General features: G+C 34.6%; 1 protein-coding gene across 2 annotated transcripts in view; it reads left to right on the forward strand.

Annotated features, from left to right (window-relative positions):
* KCNQ (KCNQ potassium channel) overlaps positions 1–15399 on the forward strand; it is an 82781-nt gene that overhangs the window by 21461 nt on the left and 45921 nt on the right. Inside the window, exon 1 of one of the 2 annotated variants that reach the window (XM_075313322.1) lies at positions 4095–4324. The exons of the other annotated variant lie outside the window; for it this stretch is intronic. The gene's annotated coding sequence lies outside the window, so the exon portion shown is untranslated. Of the gene's footprint in view, positions 1–4094; positions 4325–15399 lie in introns of those variants that run through there. 2 annotated transcript variants of the gene reach the window in all.

Raw genomic sequence — 15399 nt, forward strand, 5'->3', positions numbered from 1 at the left:
GTATACGCTGTTTCACATTGAAATCGAAATGTTTTTTCTTTGGCGTTTTAGTTTTAGTTTTTTTTTTGTATTTTTGATGGGCAGTCGGAAAATGCTGAGAGTGTCTGTTTATTTAGTTTTTGTTTCGTTTGTTGTTGGCTTTGGCGTTTTTTTTTCCTCCAATGTTTTCGTTAACAGCAGCAAGTGTTGCAAAAAAACTACGTAAATAAAACACAAATCGATAATATCGATTCGTTTACCTTTTTCTGCCTCGCCACATTTATTTAAATGGGCTATTCTAGCTAAGCGGACTTCATTACACTGCATCCAAATGGATGGGACCATACCCACTTAGCTCTTGGGTAGCCTCTAATGTGTCATTCACAAATTCACTCATATGGATCACTAATGAATGATTTTTTCCCAATAATTATGTAGAAAAAAGACAGCGATATTTACTCGCAGCTTATAAATGACCGGGGATTTTTGTCACTTTATGTTCTGGGTATTGAATTTCGCCAAAGCACATTTTAACAATAGCCTTAGAAGGAGAAGAGTCATCGTATGATAGATCCAGAGCTCTTCGATTTCGATGCGCAATGTATCTTGAAAATAGAATAAACCATTTACCTAGAGATCTTACTCTTTTTCCTAGCATACATGACCACTACCACATCCACATAGGGTACACTGAAAAAAAAAGCATGCCCGGTTCCAAAGATTTTGTCTTTACTTTAAAAATATTGGTATTGATTCCGAGCCAAGTAAGGATTTATTCGCTTTTAAGTTTGGGATTTGTGTTCTTGCACATTTTAATTTTTCGTTTTTTCAGCTTTTTTTTCATATGCTATCAAAGTCCGAGTTAACGACAACTTTATTTTCCAAATTCAGACTCGACTTCCAGTAGAAATTATGCTATGTTTCAAGTAAAAAACGTCTTTAAAATAAAGTGTTGAAAAACATGTCTTATATTTGAACGATTTTTTGCTTTGTAGTCAAGATGCAAAAAGAAACAAATTTAAAGACAATTTCATTAATTTTAAAGAATTTTTCTGAATTATTAAAGTCAAGTTGACCTTAGCCCAAAAATTTTGTCTTTCATGTTATGATACTCATTTTTAAGTCAAAACACTTAATTATAAGGGCAATACGACTTCATTGAAAAGTTTATCGACTTTTGGACAAGGCAAAAAAACTTTATATTAGAGAAATGCGTCTTCTATGCTAAGCAAAATTTGCATTCGTATATTAAAGACATGAAATCTTTGACCTCACAACAATATTTTTTGTGTATAATTCACTAGGCAAATATTTGCCAAAAATGAGTGTCAAAAATTTTTCTAGGAGCAATTTCGAAATGTCTGGATCCCGTATTTGTAGAACACTCTTACCGTATCAATATGAGTTTAAAAGTTTTGCTGATTTCCCTGTGGCGACAAATTCTCTTTTAATTTCTGTCAAATACACCCAGAAAAAAGTGACCCCTTCTTTAAGTTAAAATGAACTCATTGTGAAGAACGTTGAACTTTGTATAGCGCCAAAGACATTTTTATTTGTTTGAATGATGTGATTTTCGTAGAAATTATGTAGAATGCATTCCGTATATTAGTTAACATTTTCCTATATTTATGTACCACTATACTACAGAATGAAAAAATTTAACTGAATTGAATTCATATATGGAATGATTTTATTGAACTTTTTGTCATTCATTTGGACAAATCTTACATATTTGTGGTAAACCTTTTACTTCAAATTTAGATCTGCTTACCTTACCTTAAATACAATTTTATGTATTTATATAAGCACTTTTTTCTTCAATAAAAGACATGTTTTATTAATATATTAAATATATTTATTTAGAATCAACAGCATCTACTGGCCTTGAAATATTAAAACACATTTTTTTCTTCTTGTAGTACCTTTCACTTTGAATAATTTGCTGCCAAGCAATTTTGTCCACCTTTTACAATTTCAATACCTACAAATATAAACAAAAAAATCCAAAACCAATTTTTTCACAAAATGGTAGCGTCACTGAATATTACCTGATAATTGAAGATTCCAAAATGAAGTCGAATGAAGGGGTTGTTATTCTGCTGGTGGTTTCTTTTTTATAAACCAATTTTCAAAAACGAACATTTTTCTCACTAATTTAAAATAACAAATATTTTATATATTTTATTTGTTTTTTATAATATTATTTTACTATATTATTTTTTAACAATCTCTCCGTATACCATAACAACGCGATTCGAACTAAAAAAACAACCCACGCGCAAACATATCGATTACATCAAAGACAGGTATCGATTACAGGTAGATAAAAGAAATGAAGGAAATGTTCTTATATTCTAACAAGTGTGTTTCCTTAAGTTTTGAAAGGATTGAACACTTATTAGTACGAATGAACTAAAAGATTTTTCTATGCCAAGTGTTATTTGTATGTATGATAAGCTTTCTATAATAAAGGAAGTCAGAATTATCATTTTATAAGAAATCTTACTAAATTTGAGGAAACTTGGTTTTAGTTCGGTTTTTGTTTATTTTTACGAATGCTTTGTTATCAGTGAATAAAATTTTCTTGTTCAGTAGTAAATTCTTATACCCAGCGAAGAAAACAGTATTAGTAAAATTCCATGCCCTATTCTAGTTTATGAACTATTCCTAACTGCTTTCAGTTTAGGATTTTTTTTACGGAAACAAGTAAATTTTATTATTTCACACAAAATATTAACTGAGTGGAAATAAAATGGCTAAACTAAATTGATGAACATTTTTTCCTTTAGTTTCGAAGACACTTTTTTCTGGGTGTATTTGCCCAGTGTGACCGCATCGTAAGAAATATATGATTCCGTTCTGACTGGAATATCGATAGTAGCTCTTACTCTAGGAGTTACCTAATGGGCGACAAATCCAAATTCAGGATTTAGACTAAATACAGATCTTCTCTACGTTGCGAATTGATTAAGTTCGATTTTCATTCAGCTACATTGGAGCTGGGATAGCTAATAAACTTTTTCAATTAACCTCAAAAAAGATGTAGCCTAACGGGGCAGCATGAAAATCATGAATGGAAAAGTCCTTGAAATTGCGCAAAAAAGGTATGCGTGAGCAGGACATGAGTAGTTAACCACATAATATGAAATTCAAATAGCATTTATTCAACCAACATACAACACTAAACTGTCCAAGTAAATCTCCAAAGGGAAACAAACACATCTCCCCATAAAATTACCAAACCCTTATACCAATCGCAGATGAAGACATGTGACCATTATTTTTACTTTAAGCCTCCTTAAGCCTTACAGGAAATGTCAACACATTGACCAATTGTTTGAATTTCCGATTCTAATCGTTCGGTATGGGTTTGCGATAATCACAATTCCCTTGGCCACCACTGTATCAGTCAAAAGATGGGAATGGCAAATGGAAAATGTACCACTAATAATTCGCTGTGCTTTGAAAAGAGTCTTTTTTAATAATACCCAACGGCCATTGTTGGCCCATAACTGCCATAATAACTGCCATAACTATGGGAAGGCAAAGAAAGAATTGTTGTGGCGAAAGGCTTTGCTTCTTCTCTTCAGGTTTTGCAGTAAAAGAGCCCTTTTGCAAGCGTGCGGTACCTCGCCTTTTCACAAACGGACGTAAATTCGATTTATTGCGTGTTTTTCACAACTTAAATATCAAACAAAAAAGTATCCTAGAATATAGGCAGCACGCCAGTACCACCTCGTCTATTACTTTAACATTCCAGAGTCTATACAAACAAACAAACAAACAAACACTCGCACACACATACACGTCTAAATATTTGTCCATATCAATGGATATATAATTTATTTGCATGTACCAGCTAATATATGTGCTTTGTCTATGTGTATGTGTGAGTGTGTGTGTGTGGGTATAAGACATAAATAATTACCAAGAAACCAAGGAGTCAAGAACAGAGCCTCTGCAGACGGCACACCAAGGAAACTTACAGCTCATACACCAGCTAATAGGAAATATCAGCATTTGTGGCATTTACCAGCAACTGACGTATCTTTCTCCATTGGAGCAAGCAAAAAAGGAAAGAAACAAAACCACAAACAAACGAGTACAACACCCTGGGTGTAGGAGCAGGAGTAGTTGTCAGTGGGCTGGCCCACAACGGTATTGTTAGCCATAGAGGGAAACACCCAAGTACCAACACGGAAACCAAAAGGAAGGAAATTGGTGCAATTGAAACCTCCAATAGTTTTTGCGCACCACCAGCTCCCCACCACCCATCGTCATCATCATTGCCGAACAGACAGACAGAAATACAGCCTGGGGTCCAGGGAGGTGCTCCAAATAGGCGGTGAGTGAGTATTTACTTGTATGTCGCTGAGTTTACTCACTATGTAGGTTGTCCACCACCAGGAATAGATGGCAGAGTAGCCTTAGGCCATACTTGCCGCACTCTCCTCATGGAAGGTTCAAAGAACAAGAAAAACCTTTTTGCTCGCCAGTCCATTTTTCTAATCATTTTTTTTTCGTTTTTGTCTTCATGTGACTGACAAACGGGAATAAAATCGCAAATACTTTCACTGACGAGATAGCAAGCGAGGACTAATTAAAAACTACAACCATTCCAGGGCACACAGCTGCTTCATCGGCTGTGACATTCAAGTCCCTCAAACTAATTCGTTAAAGGATTGTTTGCCGTCCATTAAGGACATAGTTGTCCAGCAGTGACCAGTGATTGTAATCACAAGAGGTAGGAAGATAGCGTTTGCTGTTGATAATTGGGAAGGAGGTAACTCACTCATTTGTGATGACGCTGTTGTCACTGGCTTTTTTTGCTGGGTGGCGGTGGGGATGACGACATAGCAGGCAGTGAGCCAGTGAATGACACCAATGTCACTTGTAATATTTGTGTCATATTCGCGTATGGTCCCGTGCCCGTTTGTCAAACATTTGAATTAATTAATGACTCTCTGACACTATGCAGTCCGTTGGGTAATTCTAACTAACCACCATATAAATACGACATTTATCTCCTTGGACATTAATGAACTACCTCCTGTCAACCATTGTACCCAAGGATCTCCATGTTAAACATTTGTTTATATTGCGAGGAATGGTCCATGCGAAGAACTCTTTAAGAACAGATTGACACAAACCACCCCTCCAAAAATATTGCCAAGAAGAATACAGTTAAAAATGATTTATTTTATTACACATGAATGTGATCTTGTTTCGTTAAATTTGTTTTAATTGAAAAATGAATTAATTTATATTTATACAGAATAATTTACGAGGATTATAGAGAATTGCAAAACAAATCCTTTTAGAAATCAATGACACGTTAAACGGTGAGTGATAAACGACACCAATCATAGTGGAATCGGATAAATTTAACTTATATGTGTGCGCCTCAAAGTAGGCAATACAAATGCATATGGTAAACTAAGCAATATTAAGGTCCTGTTTCTCAATGTCTTGTTGTGGTATTTTTTTCTTCGGTTATTTACTAATAATTTTTGCAAATAATCATGAATATAATCATTTAAAAAATTATTTGTTTACTTTGGGGGATATAGAGAGCGAAACCAATTAGACAACTAAATAAAAAGATAAGCAAAATTGGAATCCTAAATTTATGCTACACTTTATTAAATAACAAACCGGGTATTTGGGCAAGGGAAAGTGGATTATATAGTCTAAACTTTAGGACACAAGAATTACAATAAAGCAAATTAATCGTTAAATGTAATAAATTTGTAAAAGCAATGTATTACAACAACCTCTTTGACATTAAGTGATTGCATTCAAAAATGTCAATAATGAGAACAATTATTTTAGTCAAAAATATTTATCATTCATTTAAACTTTCTTTAACTCAAGAGAGTATTCTTTATTATGTGGTGTATATTTATTAGAGGTGTGCACGTGACATGAAATTGTCGTGACTCACGCGTCGTTACCATCAGCGTGTCGTGAGTCACGCTGATGGTAACGGCGTGAGTGTGCGTGAGACACGAAAATAGTATCTTCGTGAGTGTGCAGTAACGAATTTCGGAAGACACGCTCACGAAAATAATCCCGCTTACGAACATAAAATGCTTACGAGTTCAATTCATATATAATTTTAGTGACATCCTAAGTGTTAATCGATTTTAATCATACTCATATTTTCAGTCAGGTTCTATAGGTAAATTACTCATAAAATTATTCGTGAGTCACGACATTTTTCGTTAGACAGATATTTTTCGTGAGTCACGACATTTAAAAGATTTTCGTGCGTGAGTACAAACTTTCTTTTCGTGACCGTGCGTGAGCGTGAGTCCTACCAAAAAATATCGTGCGTGAGTGTGCGTGAATGAGATTTCTCTGTCGTGAGTGTGCGTGAGCGTAAGTAAAATATTACTCACGTGCACACCTCTAATATTTCGCTTTGAATTTTTAATCTGACATCTATCTCTTCGCGAAATAATTTGTTAATATAATTAAACACCTAAAAATAAACTGGAAATTTTGATTAATAATATGTAGCCTACACTGAAAAAACAGTGAACCCACCAGGAAGAATACTTTTGGTTAATATTAGAACATTTTGAAAATTTTAACTAAACAGTACTACAAACGCTGACATCACGCCGATATCACAAAAATAAGTAAATATTTTTCGACAGATTCAAGAAAATTTATAAGACATAATTAATTTTTTTCACTTGTTAAAGAAAATTTTGTAGCTTGAAGGAAAAAATTGGATTTCAAAATTGCAAGAATGTCTTTAGTGACATATGAAGTTCATGATGGACGCATTTGTAGTAAAATTTACAAATTTAAAGAAATAATGAACTATTTTGTGAGAAATACGAATTTAGTAAATCTTTATGCTTAATTCCTGTATAATTTTTTTCCTGTTTTTTAGTTCATTTAACTGACGTACGCAAAAAATTATTGGAGTAAAGGAAAGTTTCTCCAAACATAATAATTCCATGGACTAAAATAACGTTAAATTGGCTTTAGTGAAATAGGTAGTTCACTTTTTTTGAGTGCAATTTTAAGCATATAAAACGTTAGCTCACTTAAAATATATTTTCTTTAAGGAAATCAAAATTCTTAGATGTATATCAAAGTGCTGTTTTCAAGTCGATTAATTTCATTACATCACAAAAAAAATGATTTTAACAGGTGTAGGTGGTATTGCAAAAAACAAGTCCGCCTAAAAGTGTTAATTTAGGAAATTTTAAAATCGTATGCCGAAGGTTGTATCCTTAGCGCAGAAAATGCAGTCTCAAATAAAGCTTTGATCGACATCGATTGGAGAATGTGGTCCAACTTTTACAAATTAATAATCGTCAATCACATTTGGGCTTCATCTCGATGATATGAAATCTTATTATTTAGGCCTCTTAAAGTAAGATGTTTTTTTTAGAGAAATTTTACAAACAGGATACACATAGAAATGGTATTTCTTCCAGGTTCATCAGTTATCGAAAACTGTTTGGCCGTAACTCACCACTACCACTACCTACAAGTGGCAAGACCCTATTTCAGGCTCACTTCGACAATTCAGTCCATTGTGATACGACAGTGGTTAACTTCTTTCGTATCACTAAGTGCTGCACGATTCTATCATTGAAAAGGGCATCCTTTTTAAAGCCGTGTCGACCGGCGTTCCAAATTTCGGGGAAACCACATAGAGAAGCTTTGAAGCACTCAGAAATGTCACCAGCATTACTCGATCGTTGAAAACGTTTTTGGTGTTTGGTCGAAACTGAGTTTTCACCCCCGACCCTGTGTGTGTAAGGTGGCTCCTTGTTAGAACAAATATTAAGAGCGATAACTGACGTCTTGACATTAGCACTCCTAGAGTCTGCCATGATTAACATATATAGGGGCTGTAAACAAAAAATTTCATTTTCCAATGTCTACTTTTAGGAGATATTGTCGCACAAATAAAAAATATTAGCAATATTTTTTATACCAAAATTTTAATTAAATTTCAAAAATGTAAGTAACAAAGTAACAATTTTATTGTTTCAACTAAGTTTTTAATTAAATCAAGTATCAATCACAAAAAATAATTATATCGTTTCATTATACCCACCACCATAGAATGGTGATGGGGGTATAATAAGTTTGTCATTCCGTTTGTAACACATCGAAATATCGATTTCCGACTATATAAAGTATATATATCCTTGATCAGGGAGGAATTCTTAGACGATATAAGCCTATCCGTCTGTCTATTGTAATCACGCTACAGTCTTCAATAAAGGAGCTATCGTCCTGAAATTTGGCACAGAATCGTCTTTTGTCTGCACGCAGGCCAAGTGCGAAGATGGGCTATATCGGTCTAGGTTTTAATATAACTCGCATATAAACCGATCCCCCGATTTGGAGCTAAGGAGCTATCGTCCTGAAATTTGGCACAGAATCGTCTTTTGTCTGCACACAGGCCAAGTTCGAAGATGGGCTATATCGGTCTAGGTTTTGATATAACTCGCTTATAAACCGATCCCCCGATTTGGGTTTTTGGGCTTATAGAATCCGTAGTTTTTACCCAAGTTGCCTTAAATTGAAAATCTGGAGGTATTCTAGGACCATAAAGAGGTGTGCCGAATACATTGTGTATCGGTACAGGTTTTGAAACCCCCTTATAAACCGGCACTAGCCTAGATTCTAGACCTACAATTAGATGTGCTGAATATTGTGTGTGGCCGATTTCAGATCTTGAGGGTACAGAAGTTGCACTGATCATGAAAACAGCTTGAAACTGAATATAAAATTTCCAGATTTTACTTCTGGTAATCATTTAAATAATTGGGGTAAAAATCTACAGATTTAAGGGTTATTTCATCATTTTCTTGCAAACTTACAAGAGATGTTTATGATTCCTCTAAAACTAAAACAAAAAATTTTCTTCTTATAAATCCAGAATCTGATCTAGTTTTCATAGGTAAAATATTTACATTTATCTTCGGGAGCGTACTGGTTGAACTAATCTGCTTGGGAAAATATCTGTCATCTTACCCCCTTAAATTTTCAAAGTAAACTATTAACATATATTTGTTTCATGGTGGTGGGTATTTAGGATTCGGCCCGGCCGAACTTTCTGCTCTATATACTTGTTTTTGTGTCATTGGTTGGTTTGTTTTACTATTAATTCTGTGACTAAGATTTGATTTAATAACTGGATCAAGTAGTTGCCTGATTAAAGACAAAAATATATATTTTTTTTCTGTGCATTTACTAAAGTTTCATGTTTAAGTATTATTCCTCACAAGTTAATGTACATTCGTATTGAGTAGACAACACATCTTGAATTTTGAATTTTATAATCGTCTCCTAAAGGTATGCAATATTCTAAGGCCATTTAGAAAAAGAAAAACTCATACAAGTATTCTAAAATATTTAATTCAGTATACACTTAATATTGTTTCACATATGCTTCTACAAGTATAACTTTTGTATATGGATACATAGGGATTCGAATCTAATTCATCTAACAAAGTGTATGTGTATGTGTGTGTCATGAGTCTATGCCTAAAGTAACGTTTGCCATAGTTCCAAACAATGAGCTAACTTTTTTTTATGGAATTTTCAAAATGTTCCTTCAACTGGCGAGACATTTTTCCATATCACCTGTCTCAAGCTTTTTGCACTTGTCCAAGTTTTGGTAACAATGGGACCCCCTTTCCCTGTCTGTCTCATATACCCACAGGTTCTCTAACCTTTTGACATATGAATTCAGATCAATTCATTACTCCATGTCCCAACGAGCAGTGGAAGTTTATGGCACTGCATTGCCAAGCGAATGATTCATGCAAACTGTCGGTGTTTTGGTATTAACGCCTCAACCCCAGTCGGAAACGATAGTAGGGTGTCAATTGGAACTAAAATCTTATCGAGATATTGCAAATAAACGCTTGCTCCACCAAAACTGTCTCCAACTCACACTCACTCTGTAGTTCTCTTTGCCGGGTATGGTCGTGAACATGGAGAAAGTGGCGACAACAACTATAATTTAATAAATTATAACATTTAACTAACAATTCACCAGCACGCAAATATACACAGCATTGCTGTGACATTGATTCGCACTGACATGACTGACATATGGGCCTAAGTGGCCGTTAATGGCCCACCCGGGGGAACTGCCTACACTCAATAGTTGTACGATTTTTATTCTTGCTGTAATATGGTTATCAATTTACGGACGGACTGATGGCGATAAGAGAATGCCAAGCTGTTTACTACCAAAGGCTACCAATAATGTCAAGTGAATTCCACAGTGCAAATGAAAATCTTGCTATGATCTGAGGGTCACCTTACCAAACCAAAAGGAAAGTTCTTTTTATAGAGAGGTACACAAATTAGTCAGCGTTCCAAGTATGAGGAGTGTACTGAAATTACTTCACATTTGCACTCAAATCTATAATTTTATAACGACTTAACCGCAAATGGTTAATGAATGCTATGATGACACAGTGACACGAAAGTATGTAGCGATATGCGTGGATTGCTTATAGAGTTTTCAATCGAAATATATTTTTTTGTTTTTTTTTTTTTTTTTTTTTTTGGGAAAAAAATCGGCGAATTTACTGTAAATTCCCATATGCAAAGAAATTACCGTCAAGATTTTGTGGTAATAAGTCTTGTTCCTGGGATACAACATCATCGGAGGTTTGGTATTGGCATTATATGGAACTAGCGCAAAAAAAAATAATGGAAAACTTACAAAATGATAATATAACAAGTTAGTTTATGAATGAGTTTCTATGCATAATAAAAATTTTTAGTTTTTTTTCTTGTCAGGAATGTTGCCAAAGTATTTTGTGTGTATTTTTAACTCGGCCAGAAAAACATTTAATGACCATCATATTTTTATACAGATAAGCTAATTATAAAACAAGTTTATTAACATGTTCCATTCTAATTCTGAAACAGATTCCAAATGCAAATAATCTGTAGCAAAGCAATAAATATCTAGAGCATACAAATTGGGAAGGGGTGCGCACGCTTCCATGAGTATTTTAAGTAAATGCCGATTAGCGATTGTTTTGTTCAAGGGGTCTGTGTTAAAATTTCGATTAATTAAAAAAGTTTGATAACAAATGACAGAAACTATTGAATTATTATTTAATTTTTGCTGAATTATAGCGTTTCACTACGAATGAGCAAAATTATTTTACTCTACAGCGGACTGGGAATTTGTTCGTAAGACTTCTTGTATGAAAAATACAACGGTTTACACTCAATATCGTCATCTGGGATTGGTTTTATGATATCTTCGTATTTCCACAACTATTCCACACATATCATCATAGTTTCTTCTCCGAGCCTACAGGAGTGCTTATTTCAAATCCGCCGATTTCATGCTTATTTTTACGTTATAACTTTTAGACTTCATTCTGGCTGCTTGTATATTGGGATCAGCTCACACCCGCCTTGCATACCAAAAGTGTCATGGGTTCAATCCTGGGATTATCCCCTCTCAGTACCGCAGGTGACAATTCTGAGCTGCTTGTATATTGGGATCAGCTCACACCCGCCTTGCATACCAAAAGTGTCATGGGTTCAATCCTGGGATTATCCCCTCTCAGTACCGCAGGTGACAATTATGAGTGTTTAAAGATTCTCCAAGTGGTTTCACCGCAATATAAAATACCGTTTGGCTTCGGTTATAAAGAAGAGGACCCACAGCATTGAACATAGAATCGGGCAGTATTCACCATATGCCTTAGGGCGATTTCGTTTCGCAACAAATATGTTGCCTTGGTGTTACATTACTTTTTTCCTCATTGCATTTTCGCCCAAATTGCAGTGACATTCCACACCCTAAATCTATGACAATGTCCTTTAAATTTGGCAATCAATTTGATGAATGTTGCACCTTTTATTCCAATCGAAATCGCCATTAGTGAGTCTACAGTAACTGAACGTCACTATGCGTAATTCAATGGTGGATTTTCTAAAGTAACATTTTCCAAAATTCTAAAAAAGTGATCCCTATTGCCATCGCTAATTCCATTAGAGCCCTGTTGACCACTGTGCTTCACCCAAGAGGGATAACAAATCACAATTTTTATTAATCTTTTTCAGTGGTGGGGGCGGGGGCGGTATTGGCAAAACGTGAAAAGCACAATAAGCGATCAGAGAACATTCTCAAAATGCATAAGCGAAAGCGATCGTTAACCCTAACAACTGGAAAATAAATCAAACATCTTCGATAAAATGATTGTACAACGAGAAATGATCGAACAGTTGTAAGTGGTTCAAACGCGTGGTAACTCCATCTCGATCGGAGTCATTTCTCGAATTGAAAAAAATCCAAATATTTCACAAAAAAAAAAAACACAGTACAATAACAACACTCCAAATAAATAAAACAAAAAAAAAAGCTCACGTAGGTATATCTGTATCTTATGTACGCTTGGAATGCACCAAAGTTCTTGCGTGCATAAATCACAGAAAAGTCAGATGGTCAATGCATTTGAATTTTAATCACAAATCACAAATTCAGTCGATCAACGAGTTGGAGAATTAATCCTTTGGATGGGCGACAAACACAAGCTCCCAGGCAAAGAATGAAGCCGCCGAGTCTTTATATGATCCAGAGAAATGAATATGATCACTCCAAATGCTTCAATGGAACAATGTTATTTTTGAATGGGGAACATGTAACCTGTTTATAGCAACCATGTTATTTTCTCGGACAGTATGTATGCGATTTCGACAACTATTTCATGTTTTGCGAGAAAACAAAAGTTGTGCAGAAAAAATGTTCCATGTTCCCCTTTCAAATGTAATATTTTGCTCTAGGAGGTGATTATATTCTCCTCTGCGTGTGGACACCTCCCAATGTGGACGAAATTTTGGGCGACCGTGGGTGCCTTCTTCTGAGAGGTTTCATCGTATAACTGTTGGTATCGCAGAATGTGTCAAAATTATTTGAAAAGTGTCACAAATCTGAAAAAAATAATTTCTATTGTCATGTTTAGAAAACGGAAATTTTCGTTTGTTCTGATTGCTTTGTTGTTGAGTGTTGAATACCTTCTTTGAGTGCTGAATACCGAAGCCCAGAGGGACTAAAAGAAAACACACTAACAGTTTATCCAGAGCTTTCAATCTGGCAACACTGGAGAGATTTGCACTAATGTTATATCCTTGATAGCGTATACAAATGTTGAATTCAGTACTAAAATAAAACTGACGTAATAATCGTTGCACAGTGGTGCAATGGTTAACATGTCCGCCTTGCATACATAGGGTCGTGGAATCAACCCCAGTTTTTACCAAACACCAAAAAGTTTTTCAGCGGTGGAATATCCCCTCTCAGTAATGCTGGTGACATTCCTAGTGGTAGGTCCTTTGTCATTGAACTAAACATAGAATAGGGCAGCACTCAGTGATAAGAGAGAAGTTCATCACTGTGGTATGACAATGGACTAACAAGTCTAATGGTGGTTTCGATTGGTAAAAAATATGTTGCATATTTTACACGTTACCCCCATAATTCGAAAAATTTTGTTCGATTGGAAAATTCAGTGCAACATACCCAAAATGTGCACGTTCGATTGACGGGGTGTTACCCATCGCAAGAGCAAAAGTGTAACCCATTTTACACCGTAGCTGGTCTACGGTGCAGATGGTTACACTTTCAATCAGATGTTGAAGACGCTTTTATTCTTCGACCTAAATAATAGCGTTGTTGAAAATACAAAAGAAAGTGCGTGACGCGTGTATTGTGGTAGCTTTCCAATTTCTTCAACACAGCTGATTAATTTACCAATAAGAAGCATATCAATTGTTTAGTGCCGCGACAACAAAACTCGATATTAAATATTTTTAATATAATAGCAAAATGCAAAACGCAAATGCGTTTTTTTTTTGCCAACACCATTGTAGATGCGCTATTGGAGAGTAGTTCTTCTGACGACGATGAAGAAGTTACAACATCATTGGACGAAATGACCAACGGCGAGTTAAAAACTTTGTTGAGGATGTAATTAATTTGTACTCTGAAGTAGAAGTAAGATAATTAAAAATATATAAAATCAAAAGTTTTAACAATTTCCCTTAGTTCAAGAAAAATGTGCGTGTTAGTCAAGATACCAATAATAGTTGTTAATAATAACCAAAATATTTCCGCCCAATATTTTTTTTCTTTTTATATCAGTGTTGCACTTTTTTTGTTCGTTTTCACACGCAAACGGTGTTGGCATTGCAAGGGGTTCGGTAACACCATAAAATGTTGTACCATTTCTATGCAACACTTTCTTTTCCAAACGAAATCACCATAAGTCAGCCAGAAATATCGGGCTGCCACTACACGCAAAGAAAAAAAACGTTTGGAAAACGTGTACCGAAAACGTTTTTCTTTTGTTAGAGTTTTTTGAATTGCTTCGAAAATTTTAAACTTTTATCACCAAAAAAATTCGTTTGTTACAAAAATTTTATTTTTTCAATAAAAAAAGTTATTTTTGAAATAACAACACAGTCCATTTCGTTTATATCAAACACTGTTCTTTTCTGAATTTAGGTCTTTAATAAGACACATTTTACAGTTCAAAATTTAATATAGTACAATGTAATGTTGAACATTTTTTCGGAACCTTCCGAATATATCTGGAATATATGTAAAAAAAAAAAGCAAAAAAAAACTTTGGCCGGAGCAGGGATCGAACCCACGACCCTTGGCATGAGAGTCGGACGTAGCTACCACTGCTCCACGGTGCCAAACTAAATGTTTGTTTCTGTTAAATAAACTTTGTTTATTCGGTTCGTGGGCGCCGCAAGCTATGCTATATAAATATAACTTATATTGATATTTATCTATTGATGACCATAACAGGTACATAGCTCAGTGGTTAGTGTGTTGGCTTACAATGTGCATGGTCCGCGGTTCGATTCTCCGTCCAGGCGAAAGGTAAAAAAAAATTTTAAAAATTATAAAATCGTATAATTTCTTCTACATTGTTGATATTACAGGAAAAGGTGTTAAGAACTAAAAATCCTCGTGGATGTGAGAAAGATGTGAGGGACAATGCAATTAGCAAGAAAATAATGTTTTTTTTTTTGAGCTAGTCTTTATGAAATTGTTTTTACATCCTGGAAAAGAATAAACGTTTATCACAAAAAGTATATACTTTTCTTCCAAATACACTTCCTTACAGCGAAAAGCAAATGAGAAACGAACTTTGTTTGTCTAAAATTTCGTTTGGGAGGAAAGAATTATTTTTTTGCGTGTATACCTAACCTAACCTAATCGCTACACAACGAAATTCTCATTTGAAAATATTTTTTTTCTGTATACTACCTCTTAAAGTAGATTAAAAATTGAACCATTTTTCGAAATTAGTTTACTCAAATGCAAGTTTATGCAAATCTGTTAGCATTGTCATTTTTTGATTGTCTTAATGCCCCATTATATTTGAA

This window comes from Haematobia irritans, chromosome 5 (genome assembly GCF_050003625.1).
Source record: "Haematobia irritans isolate KBUSLIRL chromosome 5, ASM5000362v1, whole genome shotgun sequence".
NCBI classification, from domain to species: Eukaryota; Metazoa; Arthropoda; class Insecta; order Diptera; family Muscidae; genus Haematobia; species Haematobia irritans.